Raw genomic sequence first — 16,939 nt, 5'->3', positions numbered from 1 at the left:
GACTAACAATAATTCGGCAGTTGAATTGGGTTTAGCTTGCCCACTTGGTTATAAGTCCTGGCATAACCCAAGATTGACGGGCAGGGGGGGAGGCGTGGGGGTAATTTTTAAGGAGGAATGGAATTGTGTTCCCCTAGTGCTGGATGAAATTAGTGGAATTGAGTTGATGGGAATCACTTTACAAGGAACTAAGGGGAACTTACTCTCAGGCATAGTGTGTTACAGGCCCCCGGGACAATGCACAAATTACCAGTGCCTATATGAGAGCATTATGAACTTTGCTCTGTCTCACACAAGAGTAATTATACTGGGGGATTTTAATCTCTGGGAAACTGGAAATTTGGAGAAGCATCTGAGAGATTTACAACTGACGTGCGCGCACCTGAATTTGCAACAGTTAATACATCAGAGCACTCATCAAGGGGGGCACACATTAGATTTAGTATTTGCTAGTGAGTATGAAACTCTGGTAAAAGATATCCTACCCCAAACGTGGACTGATCACCATCTGGTCCTTTTTACAACTAAGGTAGGGGCTCAATGGGAAGGAGTAAGGACCGTAAGCACATACAGACTGGATAGGAGGTGGGCTAAATTGGATAGTGATATGGCGTCAGCCCTGATCGAAGAAAATGATTATCTGACCTCCACTGATTCGGTGGAGAAGAGCTACCAAAAGTACTGCAGCACCATGGTTAGGAATTTAGACCGCCTACTTCCAAGGTGCAAAATTAAAAATAAGGATAAGAATTCAGCTCCCTGGTATAATGCGGAGTTAAAAGAACTCCGCCGTTTGAATAGAAAGGCAGAAAGGAGCTGGAGGAGACAGTACAAAGATGCAGATAGAAATCTTTTTAAGCAAGCTCAACTCCAATATAAAACAGCAATTGCTAAAACAAAAGCTAACTTCTACGCCACCACGATACTGAACTCCACGAATAGTACTAAAACTCTTTTTAAAATCTATAAGGACATCACCCTGCCCCCCCAGCCAATGCAACAAGATAGTTGCTTCACAACAGCTTTGTGATGACATCTCTGGCTATTTTCAGAAGAAAATTTTTAACATTGTCGGGAACTTAGTCCCCCATAATATTCAGCCTTTAGACACTGAACAGAAGGGGCCAAGTATTGAGTTGAATGCTAACTCCTTACTAACCTCATTCCAACTATTGACAGAGGATTCCTTTGTTAATATGGCTCTTGGTGTTACTTCAGGATCCCCGGCTGATCCCATTCCCCACAGATACTGGAAACAATTTGGAAAAATACTATTTCCTCACCTTCTTAATATCTGCAATCAGTCACTGGAAGAAGGTACTGTGCCAGCTGCATGGAAGCAAGCGATGGTCTCTCCATTGCTAAAGAAGCCGTCGCTGGATCCTGCACTACCCACCAGCTTCAGGCCGATTTCCCTCCTCCCGTTTCCAATAAAGATCCTGGAAAAGACAGTCAGTAGAACCCTTTCTAAGCATCTAGAGGATAATTGTCTGCTGGATGCATTCCAATTTGGGTTCCGACCTGCACACGGGACGGAAACGGCATTGACCACAGTGATGGACAATCTTCGACTGCGCGCCGACAGAGGGGACGCGTCGATTCTTGTCCTTCTAGATATGTTGGCGGCTTTCGACACTGTGAGTCATGCAGTACTGCTGCAAAGATTGGAGTGAGAGGAAGAGCCTTTGAGTGGCTACAGTCGTACCTCCAAGACCGCCAACAGACGGTGACCCTAGGCCAGTTTGCATCGGAAGTTCTCCCGTCCCGCATGGGGTCCCACAGGGGTCTTCAGTGAGTCCCATTTTATTTAATGTGTAGCTGAAACCCCTTTTATCCATCATTAAATCCTTTGGTATCAGCGTTATAAACTACGCGGACGATACTCAATTGATTTTTTCCCTGGAGGGCAAGCAAGAGACCTCAGTAGAGGCCTTCCAGGAGTGCATGCGGAAAACGGCGGGCTGGCTCAGGGCCAATTCGCTCCAACTAAATGGAGGGAAAACGGAGGTGATGTACTGCTCAGCTGCAAAAATCTTAAAGCACCCCATGTTAGAATTTAGGCTTACCCCGGAAGAAGATTCTTTGAATCTGACTAACACCGTGCGTAATTTAGGAGTGCAAATGGACGCCAACCTTCAAATGGTGTCACAGGCCAACAAAACCATCCAAGTTGGCTTTCGACTAATTCGCATGATGAGAAAGATCCTCCCGTTATTACCAATCGCCTCACGAGCCTTGGTAGTGAGGAGCTTAGTGCAGAGCAGGCTGGATTATTGCAACGCCCTGTACCTGGGTGCCCCTAAGTACATCTTTCAGGGGCTCCAAAGGGTGCAGTCGGCAGCAGCCAAGGTGGCTCTTAATAGACCATGGAGCTCCTCAACATCCTTGGCACTGAGAGACCTTCACTGGTTACCAATCAAAGAACGGGTCAGTTTTAAATCATTATGCATCGTCTTTAGGGCGGTTCATGGACAGGGTTCTCTACCACTGCAGGACAAATTTAATTGGTACAAGCCCCCTAGACAATGGTCTAATCCTGGTTCCTAGATTTAAACGGTCTAGAATGGGAGGCAGGGCCTTCAGTGTGGCAGCTGCACAATTATGGAATGGGCTGCCTCAGGGCCTCAAGGTGGCGAGCTGTCTGCTGGAATTTAGGAAGGAATTCAAGACCTTACTATTCCCTAGGGGCTAGTTCATTTTCTCTAATCTGGAACTATGGGATAACCGTTGACTCCTGTCTGAGCGCCAAGATACCCGTAGGGTGATAGCAGCGCTATATAAGAACACACACAATACAATTTTCTTGAGACCAACGAGATCCTGCATGCTACCCAGTCGGGTTTTCGTCCCCATCTCAGCACAGAGACTGCGCTCCTTGAGGTTTCAGAGACTGTTAAAGGTGTTCTGGACTCGGGGGGCAAAGCCATGCTGGTGATGTTGGACTTGTCGGCGGCTTTCGACACCGTCCCTCATGACGGCCTTCTCGTGAGACTTTATGAGATAGGTTTACGAGGGACGGTGTTCAGCTGGTTTTCCTCCTTTCTAGCTGGCCGCCGGCAAACGATCTGGGCCTCGCCAGATTCCGCCGCGATGCCGCCTCTGGGAGTCGGGGTCCCTCAGGGCTCGATTCTGAGCCCGACCCTATTTAATATCTTTATGACCCCTTTGGCGGCGTTGGCGGAGTCGTTTGGGGCCCGGATCGTATCCTATGCTGACGATACCCAGCTCCTCTTCTCATGTAAGAGAGGAGGAGACTTTGACGGGGAGAGTATCCGGGATTGCCTTGGGGCTGTTTTTCATTGGTTCCAACTGAACAGCCTCAAGTGCAATTCCGAGAAATCTGAGGTACTCTTTTTTGGGTGTGACACCGAGCCCAATTGGCAGGTCTGGTGGCCCATCGACATGTTTCCTCCGACTTGCTCCTCCAAAATGGCCAAGAACTTGGGGGTCAAGATGGACAATGGGCTTTCTTTAAAATCTCAGATTTTGGGGGTTTCGGGCACCTGTTTTGGCGTCCTCAGGATGCTGCGGAGGTTTCTGCCCCTGTTGTCTGAGGAGCACAGGAGGCTGACAGTACAGGCTCTGATTGGGTCCAGGTTGGATTATTCCAACATTCTCTACCTGGGCCTACCAGAATACTTGCTGCAGCGGCTCCAAGTGGTGCAGAACGCGGCCGCAAGAGCCATTTTTGGCTTAAATAGGCGGGCTAGTGCAACGGGGCTGTTGAAGACCTTGCACTGGCTTCCAGTTCGAAAACGGATTGCCTTTAAGGCTCTGACCTTGGCTTATAAAGCCCTCCATGCGATGGGAGCAAAATATCTTCAAAAGAGAATGTCTTTTTATTATCCAACTCGCTCCCTGAGGTCGGAGTCTCTGCTTCTGGCGGTTGTTCCGCGAGTGAAGAAGGCCCGCGTGGGTGGCCGCTCTTTCGGCTTACTTGCACCACAGCTGTGGAACTCCCTGCCGCTTTCTTTGCGGGGAGCAACCAGTTTACTGGCTTTTAGAAAGGATCTTAAGACTTGGCTGTTTACTCAGTAGATCTTTTTTTGTCTGTTTCCAGGTCCTCCTTGTTTTATTCCCCTCTTTTAAACGTGTTATGTTATTATGATGCAGCATTCCTTTACCAAAAAGCGCCGGGATACTCTTTTTGAGTCGCCGTGCGCTATATAAAAAAATTAAATAACATATAACAATTACTATTTTGTTTAGGCAGTGGGAGCCATGCTAAAAGGTGGACTCATCCCAAGTTTCCGCTATGCATTCCTGTTAGATTTTTTCCAAACAGCTGAAAAAAGACTGAACGAATCCATAATACTAAATCGAGATTGATGAGTCACACAGCGCAGGGCTGGGTTTCCTGACAGTATTCCAAATCACAGGCAGTGGGAGCTATCCACTGACTATTCACTGTCGACCCATGCCTTCCGCGTAGAGATACCTACTTGTAGAGCCAACACCTACAGCGTCATCCACTTCCTATTTCTGAACCCTTGTCGGCACTTGATAACATCACCATCTCTTATGATCCTGCTAATCTTAAGTACTGACAACCCATTAAGCACATAATTCTGATAATGGGACACTGTTCACATCCTTGGCACAATAATCTTGGTTGAATGGCGAGATTAGACTCCCTCTAGTACATTAATTTGCGGAGAGAGGATTATTTCATGTGTACTTTGCCTGGTTTTTGTTTTCGAGAGAAAAGCCTGAACGTGAAATGAAATTCGGCCTTTGAACATGCTCAGCATTTGCATTTAAAAAACTAATCACTGCATCAAAAAGTGTCCGCTAATGACTTCTCAGCAACGCTTCATTATGTTCTGGCAACAATGGAAGTGGCATCCGCAACTGGCAGTGTCGCGGGGCAGGAGAGAGAAGCCAGCGATGAGTGAAAAATAATACATGACTTATTGAGGAGCCAGTGGATGGACTTGTAAAGATGGGACTGTGCGTGTTTACCTGCCTCAGGAACTCGGGCGCCCCTTCCTGCCACCTGGCCGAATCGCATCTCTCGTAGCTTGCACCATCCATAACCCAACATTACCAATCTCGCTACTCAAAGGTCAGTGAGGTGCTAGGATAGGGCAACGATGCTACCCCAACATTGGCACTTACAAGGATGGAATAAATAAGAACTGCCACGCTCAAGCTATCAGCCCAGGCTCCCCAAGTGCTGCTCTACAGGGTGCGTAGCTTTTCCATCAATTGCCCCCATTGAAGCTTCTCTGGTTCTCCTTCAACATCTTCCAAAGGACATTAGCTCAATGGTTCTCGGCTTGGTTCAGCTACCTTGCCTCTTAGCTCTGTGCCGTGCTCCAGCAATATGTAATGCAACCATAAATGTGTTACTAAACATTACATTTGATTGTTTAGCTCTTAATTGACACCTAAATGTTACTCTTCGGCCCATGTAGAGAGGATCCATCTATGGCTGGATTGTTCATAAAATACGCTTGACCTTGAATGGCCTTGTGCCTGCGGCATAGAGTCTTGATCGCAATCCTTTGGGAGCCAATGCAGGGGCAACAGTGCAGAGTGATGTCGATGACAGATATGTGTGAAACTTAGGGAAGAGTTGTATGCCTGCAAATCCTTGTCGAATTCTCAGCACTTGATGCCACAAAAGAGAGCACAAAGTGCCCTTTGAGGGGGAACAGGACCTAGAAATAGGCAGTGGCAACACCTATGACCTTCAGACCTGTCCTTTGGAGGCTGCTAACCCTACAATGGTTTAGGAGAGTCCACATACGTCATACACGAGCTACAAACCTATTCTCTGCGATTTTTCCAGCTCACCTTACTGTTCACTGTGTAATGAGGTCTCTTCATCGGTGGCTTTATAGCGAGGTTATTGATACCTTGTGACACATTAAGATGGCAAGTCTAGTGTTTTTAAGACAGGACAAGAAGGTAAATGGTAAACTAGTGAAGAACATGAGTCAGGAAACTGGAGAGAAAACAAAGTGAAATAAATGAGACAAGAAGGGCAAAGACAATGTTGTGGAAAATGTCGAAAGAGAGAAGCCATTGGGCATAGAGAGACCACAGGTAGTCTAGAGGCCACCATCGTGGGCCTGTGAAGAAAGTCTTACACATGTACACATGCGAAAAGCATGAGTTAAAAATATTTAGATTGCTAAAAAACAGAACAGAAAGTAAATATTTTGCACACACAAAAAAGATTCAGAACGAGGAGGCACGATATAGTAAGATGTGTGTGAGTCCAACATTTCTGATTGAAATACGACTGCTCCTAAACAAATGAATAAATATTCTGGGAGCCGTAGATCTGAAGGTGAGCCTGTCCTTGGAGCTGGGCTGTGAGGACCACCCCCCGAACCAATGCTCGCTGTGGACAAGCATCTCTTAGCATCGCAAAGATGGCTGAACAACGAGAAAGAGAAATCCTGCCAGGCCGCGCCTGGTGTCCCGCCAGGGGGCTCTAATCCTCCCAAAGAGCCTGGACAATAGACATCACACTCCAGAGGGTGATGAGGGACAAACCAGCAGAAAACAGGACGGTAGCCACCCACCGTGCGTGGCCAATCGGGTGAAAAACGTCATGACCTTACAGCGAGCGAAGGGCTCAGCGCTCAGATCAACACCCTACACCCCAGTTCAGATTAAGAATTACATTACAATAAAAATTTTGCAAAACAGGCAATGTTCTCAACACACAATGTTCATAAGGCAGAGACGTTCTATTTCAGGCAGAATGGATACGTGAAAACACTTGCGGTTATTTCTATCAATGTTGACATTTATTACGTGCAGCCTACACCCCGTCCCCCCCAAGCAGAAATCACTTGGCACCAGAGAAGCCCAAGCGAGCGCCATAGCAGACCTTACAGCCTGCTTCAATAACCACGTTTTTCAGGTATTTTCTAAACTTCACACTTTCATACAGGCAGAGAAACGAAACAATTCAGAAATAAATTATTCAATGGCTATCTGATTTCTGTGAGTTACGAGATGCACTCAGACCTGCAGTCACGGTCCCCGAGGTACTCTTCCGCAAAGGGGAGATGTGAAAATGCATGGATATTAGGCAGCATCTAGAATAGCGCTTCAACCCCCCGTCACGGTAGTAAGCGCTATATAAATTCAAGTAGCACGTGGCCTGCAGTGCCACCCCAGCCCTCTTCCAGCAGAGCTTTGACTTGCACTGCAGTTGATTTTCAGGCTCTCAGCGGTTACTCCTGCAAGCTCGGAGAGCCTTTCCGGGGAGGGTGGGGGCGGGATGACTGCATGGCTCGGGGGGGGGAGATGGGGGCGTTGGAAACAGATTAGTTCCAAAATCTAAATAGGCGCAGCAGGGAATCAAAGCGGCCAAATCAGTGCCAGAATGTGTCCTCACCCAGTCCGGCCCCTTTGATCGCGGCGCATCCCGAGCTCTCGTGATTAATGGGGTAATAGAGGAAGTCATGGGACATTCTCTTGGGAGAAAAACAAGAAACAAGCAGGCGAGTGGTGCACGTGCCACAGCCAGACATCTGTTTTCTATTATTGCGCCCGCGTCTGGGCACGATAATAGAAAACAGATGTGGCCAGTGCGGGTAACCGCAACCAATAGGCCGTGGGCGGAGCAAAGGTGGGACATGCACCCGCCTTTGCCCAATTGCGTGCTGTCTTTCTTCGAAAGACGCACGCAAAGCCCAATAGCCTGTGCAAAAAACAAAAACACACGCACGAGCGTGTGGTGAGCTTGGGGCGATTTCTGAAGCCCCTTACTAAAAGTCCAGCAAGCAGCGCATGTGCTGCTCTAGGCTCGACCTAAAAAGTGGTTCTGTAGACCGCAATTCAAGCTTATGGGGGCATTCTTTCAAGCACCAGCATTTATGTTATCCGCTTCATTTTTGCTTAATTTGACACTCATTTTTACTACTTTAACAGTCAATTCTGGAGCTACTCCTCAGATAGTCCTCATTACAAGTGAATGTGTCAGCTTATTGCCATCTGTTTTTTTTGTGTGGAATTGTTATTCATTATGACTCTTAGCTCAGTACTTCAAGGATATTACACTTTATTGCACAACCAATACACTTACTGGCACCCACTTACTAAAATAAGCCTTTTCAAACTATTGTTTATTTTACATGCAACTTTATAATCAAGGTTTTCACTCTGTGTGTATTACTCCTTCGAACAAGAACCATGCAATTTGATCCTCCTGATCAGTTCATTCAAAACAAAGGAGATCCCCCAATTCCCTAGACACGATGGAAGGAAGAATTTCTTAACTACATGAGGGCTATTGATGGTGAGCGTATTGGTGCAGAAAGAAAAAAAGTATATTACTACATTGCTTGGAGTCCGATGGTCAAGTTGTTGTTCAGAGCATTACCCCAAGTTCCCCCTGCTGAAGGGAAAGGTGAAGGTACCAATGTGTATAAAGAGACTTTACAGAGAGTGGAGCAAAGGTTTAAACCAGTCACCAACATAGCTCTCAACAGATATAAATTCTATACAAGAGTACAAAATGAAAGGGAATCTTTTGATGAGTTTTTGACTGCCTTGAGATCTTTGAGCTTACACTGCAACTTTGGCGTTATGTGCGACAAAATGATTAGAGATCAGATAATTGTGCAAGTGAAAAATAAAAAAACTCAAGAACGCTTATGGGAAATACATGATCTAAAGTTATCGGATGCTATATCCACTGCCAAGGCTTTGGAACAATCTGAGAAATTGATGCTTACTGTGAAGAACACTAATAGCAATAAGATGGAATCAACAGAGAGATATGTGCTGTTAAACGTCCGGAAGTACAACAGAGTGAAAATCCTACCTCAGGATTCAATTCCTCTCGTTTCAGTAACCATGGGAGTTTAAAAAAATTGACAGAAATGCAAGAACAGTTACATTACAGGTGTGGCAGCAGGATGCACGTTGCCTCTTATGGAGAGTGTCCCACCATTAACAAAGAGTTAAGGAAGTGTGGCAGAATGGGACATTTTACCTCTGCTTATAGATTTAAGAAGAAATAGTGCTCCCACATGTGGTAAGGTATCCTGTATTTCTTTAAGTAATGACACTGTGCACAAATGTGAGTCTTGTGGATACATAGAAGAAAACAAGGGTTTTGTAGTTTCCCTTTCTGAAGGGATTTCCAGTATGAATGATCCTGACAATGGACACTTTAAAAGACCTCCTATGTGCATGGCTAAGATTGCTGGTGGGACTTTAGACCTCATGGCTGATTCGGGCTCTCCATGGACTATTATTTCAAAAGAGTATTTTATAGATAAACTAAGCAGTGTGTTAGATTTCACTAAAGTTTTTCATCTGACATCATTGCAGAGAGCTTGATGGGTCCAGAATAGATGTGATTGGTTATTTGGACGTGAATCTACGTTTTAAAACAATAAGTACTTTTGTTAAATTGTACATTACTGTCAAAGGTGTAAACGTTCTAGGATGGAGAGATCAATGGAAGTAATCCCAGTGCAAAAGAACCTGTAATGTTAGATGAATATATCTCTATAGAAAACATTGCTGTCATTTCTCCTGATGAGAAAGAAAATTTGATGGAGAGATTCAAAGATGTGTTTTCAGATGTTTTAGGTAAACTAAAAGACTTTTAACACAAAATCAAACTCAAGAATGATGCCACGCCTGTGAAACAACAATTGAGGGGTGTGCCGATAAATGTCAGAGAAAAGCTGAAAAATATGCTTGATGATTTGGTGTCTGAAGGCATCATTGAGCCTATTGATTCAGCTGAATGGGTTACTCCCATTTTTTTGGTAAGAAAACCAGACAAAAAATTGATAGTCTTTGTTGATCTTAGGGCACTGAATGCTTGTATTGTCATGGACTGTCACCCTCTACCCAACATTAATGAAGTGTTCTCAATGCTGGAGGGTGCTAAAGTGTTTTCCACTTTAGATCTCAGGTCAGCGTACCATCAAATTCCCCTTACTGAAGACTCCAAGACCCTTACAGCCTTTATCACACCGCAGGGTCTGTACCAATATACCAGAATGCCGTTTGGCTTGGCGTCTGCAGCATCTGTCTTTCAAAGGGTAATGTTTAACATTTTCAGAAATGCTGACAAATTTGTTAAGTGCTTCCAAGATGACATCCTAATTTGTTTACAAGAAATGAAGAGGAGCATTTTAAGCATTTAATGGAATTTTGTGAAAGGTTGAGGAAAAGTCGTTTGACCCTCAAGGTTAATAAGTGCAAAATGTTTAAAACCTCTGAAGAATATTTAGGCCACACTTTATCTGGTAACGGTGTGGTGCCTAAGAAATAAAATGTAGATGGTAAAATCAATGCATCAATGCACCTTCCCCCATAAACACAGAACAATTACTATCATTCACAGGCATGTGCGAATATTATAGTAAGTTTGTGAACAATTTGCATCTAAAATGGAGCCTCTTAGGAAGTTGCTGGGACATAAAGCTGCTTTTGAATGGGCAACAACAAGCTTTTGAGTCCATCAAAACTGATATCCTTAAGGCTTCCACACTCAAACCATTCTGTATGAACAAGGAGTTTGTCATCACAGGTGATGCAAGTTTGTACGGAATTGGTGGGGTTTTGTATCAGAGGTGTGGGAAAGATGAATGGAACGTGTGCTTTGCTTCCTGAACCCTTAATGAGACAGAACGCAGGTATGCTGTAATTGAGAAAGAACTGTTGGCATGCGTGTGGGCGATTGAGCATTACCGCAATTACATATGGGGAAGCAATTTCATATTAAGGACAGACCAAAAACCTTTGGTTAACATTCTCTCCCCTGGTGGTGGATGGAACTCCACGGCCCACATTGTGAGACTTACCTCCAGGTTGCAGGAGTACTGCTTTAAACCAGAGTTTGTCCCTGGTAAGAAAGATGTTATGGCCAATTGCATGTCTCGACTGCCTTGTCAGGTCAGCTGAGATGACAGCCTTGATGACTCAGAGATAGTCACCACCATCCAAGATGTAGTTACTGGTGCATTTGAAAGTATCCCTGAAGAGTCCTGGAGACTCTGTGAAAAAGAAGATCTTACATGGCAGGCTATTAAAGAGTACATTTTAAAGCGATGTCCAGATAAGAAGAATTTGGCAGAGGAATTCATGCCCATGTTCAGGTTGTTTGATGTTTTGGAATTAGAAGGGGAGCTAATGTACAAAGGTGGGAAATGTGTGCCACCATTTGGTATCCAGAAGTCGATTTTGGAGTTGGTACACAAATCCCATCCTGGCATGTCTGCCATGAAACGGCGGTTCAGAAATTATTTATGGTGGGCAGGTTTAGATCGCCGGGTTGATCGGATCACCAGAGAATGTGAAGTTTGCATGAGTAGTGAAAAAATGATGAGGCTTAACATATCCCAGTTAAAAAGTTCTGACTGGACTGATGAACCTTGGAAAAAAGTGGCTTTCGACATTTCTGGTCCTTTCATGTCTCTACCACATGATTCCCGTTACGCCTTTGTGCTTGTGGACTACCACTCCAAGTGTCCAGAAGTGAAGTTTGCATCCAACTCCTCTGCCAACATGGTTATTGAATTTTTCAACGAAGTTTTTTCCAGAGAAGGTTGTCCCGCAGTTCTCGTGACTGACAATGGGGTGCAACTCACTTCCACAGAAATGCAAAGTTTCCTAAAATGTCATAATATCAAATACCACACTGTCTCTGTATATGAACCGCACGAGAATGGCATTGTTGAACGCTTTAATAGAGTTTTAAAGGGTTACATGTCAGATGTGGTCAAACTGGGAGGAAGTTTGAGAAATTCCTTGAGAGAAAAGCTCTGGTTATATCGCTTTACACCCCACACCACAACAGAGGTCAGTCCCTTCCGCCTTTTAAAAGGGCGAGACCCCGCATAAAAAATTTGTCCTTGGTGGTTCAAAGAGAAGTGCAAAAACAAGTTTTTATGATACGGTAAGTGGAGTTGCCCAAAGGGATGAATCTAAACAGGTCAAAACTAAGAAGTGGTTTGACTACAAGTGGAAAACCAAATCCCCCAATTTTAATATTGGTGACTGGGTCAGAGTCAAGAAGCCTGGTTTCACCACCAAATGTTCCGATAGATTTGGCAAGCCCATGATAATTGTAAAGGTTTTTGACAACAGTGTCATCACACAAGATGGCAGGTTATGGAATGTTAAACGTGTCGCCATGTGTCCAGTTTTACCTAGTAAGGCTGAAGACTGTTCTACGGGATATCTAAACTTGCCTGAAGACACAGTGGCTTCTAGAGTCAAAGTATCAGATTGTTTGAGATTTCCACCCAAGAGATTGTATGATTTCAGTAGATAACTTTATACCTTGCTTATTTTCTTTTTCTGTTGAAAAAAGGGAGGTATGTTGCATTTGCATTTCCTGTGCTTGTTATGTTTCCTTTTACCCTTCCTCACCAATGTATACTGCATTTTATGATGTGCATTCTAATTCCATTTAGAACCTTGTGGTTGCTGCTAAGCACTGAGGTCCGTTGCACTGGTCCTGTTTGCTGACCAGTTGTATTTTGTTGCTGTGCTGCCTTTATGAGAATAGTTATTTTAAAACTATCTGGACCATTTTTATTTGCAACAGGTCTCTTTCCATCTATGTTCCCTCCCTGACCTGTTGCAGTCCTTCCTGCGCCACTACCTACTGTGTTACCTGTGCTAGTGCTTGTGGGTGTGTCCCCCTTCCAGGAGTTCGCTGGCAGTGCTGCTTCGCCCTCACCCCAAACTGAGCTAGGGGCTTGCCCCCCATTGTCCCTCTTTCTGCCTGCCAATGCGCTGGACTCCGTTAGGTTTTTTACCGTGGCCATTAGCCCTTGCATCACATCCACCATCTTACCCAACTGCCCCTTTATCGTCGCTTGCTTTTAGCTACCAAGTTGCTTTGCCTGGTCACTTACGCTGGGTGTCTGCGGGGGCAGTGTCTATACCTGTTGGCTCGTCGAGCTGGGTTCCGGCAAACTGACCACTGATGGGGTTGAGGTTAGCGGTTCCTTCCTTGCTTTTCTCGGTTTGGGCATACTGCTGGGTCTCGCTGTCCTTCCCTTCTTGCGGGTGGTGGGGGGGTCCTGGCTCATGGAAGCCACGCCTGATTCTGAGTCTTGTGGTCTTCCAGAGTTGCCTGTTGCTCTGCTGTGGGGTGCCAAGAGAGTTGAGGTCCTTGATCCGCCAGAGCCCGTATGGCCCAGTTGGCTCCCGAGCTTGCGCCAACGCCGTAAATTCTGCCCAGAAAGCTGCATTTGCCGCCTCACTTGTTTCTGCTCCAGGGTCAGAGTCTCGTCAATGAAGAATAGGGCCGGCGAGCTTTGCTCCCCCATTCTTGTCTGGTTCTGCGTGGCAATGCAAACGTTGCTTTCTATTTTGCTGCCCTTCCCTGGAACAAAATATAAAAGTCATCTCTCTCTCGCCTGCTAATGTTTTCACTCTGCCGCACCATTTTGGTAGTGTGCCCAAGTGCTGTCCCTTTCCAGCTACTGGCCCAATGTCCAGCCATTGGCCCCTACCCTTGACTGCCCCCTTCCTATGCCCCTGATCCATAGCCCGGTACTTACTCGCTCACCCGCGCTTGAATTATCCTGCAATACCTCTCCCCGGCTTGCTTCCCTCAGTGGTTCACTTGCGTCTTGTCTGGAATGAGAAAGCAACTTATGAGGCTGTCAAGCTCATGCAATACCTGTGTTGACCCTCAGCTCCAGAGTTCCCTCTTGTAGAACCCCGGTGCCCACTTTCCCTACATTCCAGTCAATTTGCGGAAGGACCACTCTTTCCGCCTTGGTGTGCCCCTTTCTTTTACCTCTAAGTGTCCTTTGGGCTTTGTTTTCCACCGATTGCGTCTGCGTGATTTCTCTGCTAGGTTGCTTCTTAGACTGTACGACAAATTGTCACTACCGTGCCTGCTTTCTGTTGGGGGGCGGAGGCCTAAACGGAACTCTCTGCAGCCTGCTGCGGACCATGCTATGTCGCGTTGTCTGACACCTAAGCCCATCCCGGCGATGGTGATTGCGCTGACGGCCCCCCTCCTACCACTGCCTGGTTGTCACTAACTATGCAACTTGTTCGCCTCGCTTACCTTTCTTGTCCTGGTACACAAACTGGTTGTTTTGGGCCTTGCCACCCTTGACTGCCCGGGAGGGAGGGGGTTGTGTTCTTCACGTGTCCGCTAATGTATCTTAAAAATAAAACAACGATAAAATGCCTTTTTTTCATTTTTTTTTTTTCACTTGCAAAACAGCGGAGCAGTGCTTTCTGGTGACCTAAACACCTCATGTCACCATAGAGGATGAAGGCATGTGATGGGCTCCTTAGGAGCCGAAACCTCGGGCTCCGTACTTTAATTGCATTAATATGTTTAAACAAACAAGACAACTGATGATGGACTGGGTGGAACCCACATTTTCAGCCCCCCCCCACCCATCCCGTTTGCATCTAATCGCTTCAACTGTTAGCATGCCATGAAGGCACCACCAGCAAATTGTGCTCCACCGATGTCTGATAACTTAAGCGATGAGGTTTCTAACAGTGCTTCAATAGAGTCTACAATGTGCAATAAACATTCAGAATTATTCTTTTTTTGCCTGCAAAACAGTGGAGCAGTGCCATCTCATGGCCTAAACACATCATGCCCCATAGAGGATGACAGCATGTGATGTGCTCCGTATGTGCCGAAGCCTTGTGTCTCGTGCTTTACTTGCATTAATGAACAAGTTACTTACCTTCGGTAACGATATATCTGTAAGAGACATATATTAGTTACAGATTCCTTACCTAAGAATTACCCCTAGGCATCAGACCGGATCCGAAGAAATTTTTTCTGAGTTGTACCCCTGCAGGTCGAAAGGTGGCATCGGTCGGCTCTGCGTTCGTCGTCGTGGTTGCCGGGATGGCGTCGCAGTATCTACTTAGACGCAGCCCTCGTGCGCTGACGTCAGTTCTTTACACGACATTTCACGCCAGAAGCGCAGAGCCATGCAAGACAGGAAGGTCTGGTTCTTAGGCCAACCTTGTCCGAATGGACAGCTAAGAAAGGAGGCTTAGAAGACAGAGCCTGAAACTCACTCACCATGCGAACAGAGGTGATGGCAACCAGACAAACAGTTTTTTAAGGTTAAAACTCTGAGAGGACAGTAATGTAGCGGCTCGAAAGGAGCGCACATAAGGTATGTTAAGATGAAGTTCAAGTCCCACTGAGGCATTACGAATGGAATATAAGGAAAGAGGTGAGTAAAGCCCTTAAGAAATCTATTTACAATAGGGGACTTCAAAAGAGAAGGCTGATCAGGAAGCCGAAGAAAGGCTGAGATGGCTGAGAGATAGCCCTTAAGCGTGCCCAGAGCAGAGCCTGCTGGGCTAAAGAAAGGAGGAACAAAAGAACCTAAGAAAGAGGGGCAGAGAATGGATCCTCAGCCTTTGCTGTGCACCATGCCACAAATTTGTTCCATCTACAGGTGTATACCGTCTTAGTGGAAGGACGCCTGGCTGGCATGATAACATTACAGACTTCGGGGGGGAAGGTCAAAGGCTGTCAACTGTCACCGCTAAATCTCCACGCAAGGATGTGGAGGCTGGACAGGTGCGGGTGGAGAACCTTCCCCTGCTGCTGCGACAGAAGATCCTCCCGAAGAGGCAGCCGGATCGGAGGGTCGATGGCCAGTTGTAACAGCTCGGGAAACCAGACCCTTCGTGCCCAATCCGGAGCCACAAGAATGACTAGGGCCCGGTCGCGCTTGATCTTCTTCAGCACTCTGGGCAGAAGTGGTATAGGCGGAAAGGTGTATAGGAGACCGCAACTCCACTTGCGACGAAAAGTGTCGCTGAGTGAGTGCCACCTTGTAAATTCCAACACGCAGAATTGCTGACATTGCTTATATATATATATATACTGGGAGTATATCAATGCTGGCAATAACACGGACCCCATGGAAGGGGAAGAATTGACACTTAATTTCCCAGCATGCAACTCACTGGTGAGTGAATGCTATGAAGGGCAAATGAATATGCAGTGTGTTTCCTGGTTTCGCCATGACCCGCCCTATGATTAAGGTGCAGCCGCACCGAAACGAGTCAGGGACTGATATAAATTGGTGACGCTTGACCGGCCTCTGTTAATAAAGGTTCAGTTTGAACGATCCCCTGGTTGGAGTGCATCCTTAAAGCTCGGGCACTTTTTGAATATGTTAAACGAATGGCTGCCTCGGCCGTGACAAGGTTTGCACCGCCTGAAAAAACGTCAGGAATATATATATTTTTATAACGCAATAATGCTGATATTCACTATAACACACACTAGGACTTCTCTCAGACCATTCTCCTTCCCTAGACACTTAGTTTCAGACTCACTTTATATGATGCAGCTTAAATCGCATCTTATAGAATTTATAGACATTAACATGGACTCAGCTGCTTGCTGCACGGTATGGGACGCTTGCAAAGCAAGTATCAGGGGCTTTACTCAGGCTTATGTGATTAGACAAAACCTGGAACGCAGAACGCACAATGCCTTGTTGATTTCAAAAATAACTACTCAAGAAGAAATACTGGCCACAGCACTTTGACTAAATGTGTTAACGACTACAGAAATTGGCCTTAAACTTGGCTTATTAAAAAGTGAAGCAAAGACTAAGTTCATCCAGAAGAGCAGGGCTAGCATTCATAAATTTAAAATAGCACAATATGAGGGGGGGGGGGATAAAATCGGCAAAATCTTGGCCTATAAAGTTGCTGAGGACAGAGCAGGCACTTTGATCACAAACATTCGGGGGCTCGGCAACAACATTTATAACCAGCCACTAGACATACTAGAACAATTTGCTGATTTCTATAGAACATTATATACCCCAGAAATTGCGCCTAACCCAGACACAATACGGGAATATGTTGACGAGCACTCAACAAACACACAGAACATTTCAGGAATGGACTCATTGTCTGACGATATAACCATGGCAGAATTACATCAGGCCATTGCTTTACTACCTGCAGGAAAAGC

General features: G+C 45.7%; 1 protein-coding gene across 4 annotated transcripts in view; it reads right to left on the bottom strand.

The window, feature by feature from the left end:
* The window catches only part of METTL25B (methyltransferase like 25B), a 471,174-nt gene that overhangs the window by 234,748 nt on the left and 219,487 nt on the right, over positions 1-16,939 (bottom strand). The window lies entirely within an intron of this gene.

Source organism: Lissotriton helveticus, chromosome 12, assembly GCF_964261635.1.
Source record: "Lissotriton helveticus chromosome 12, aLisHel1.1, whole genome shotgun sequence".
NCBI lineage: Eukaryota > Metazoa > Chordata > Amphibia > Caudata > Salamandridae > Lissotriton > Lissotriton helveticus.
Note: the sequence above shows the minus strand (reverse complement) of the source record. Positions and strands in the feature narration are given on the sequence as shown.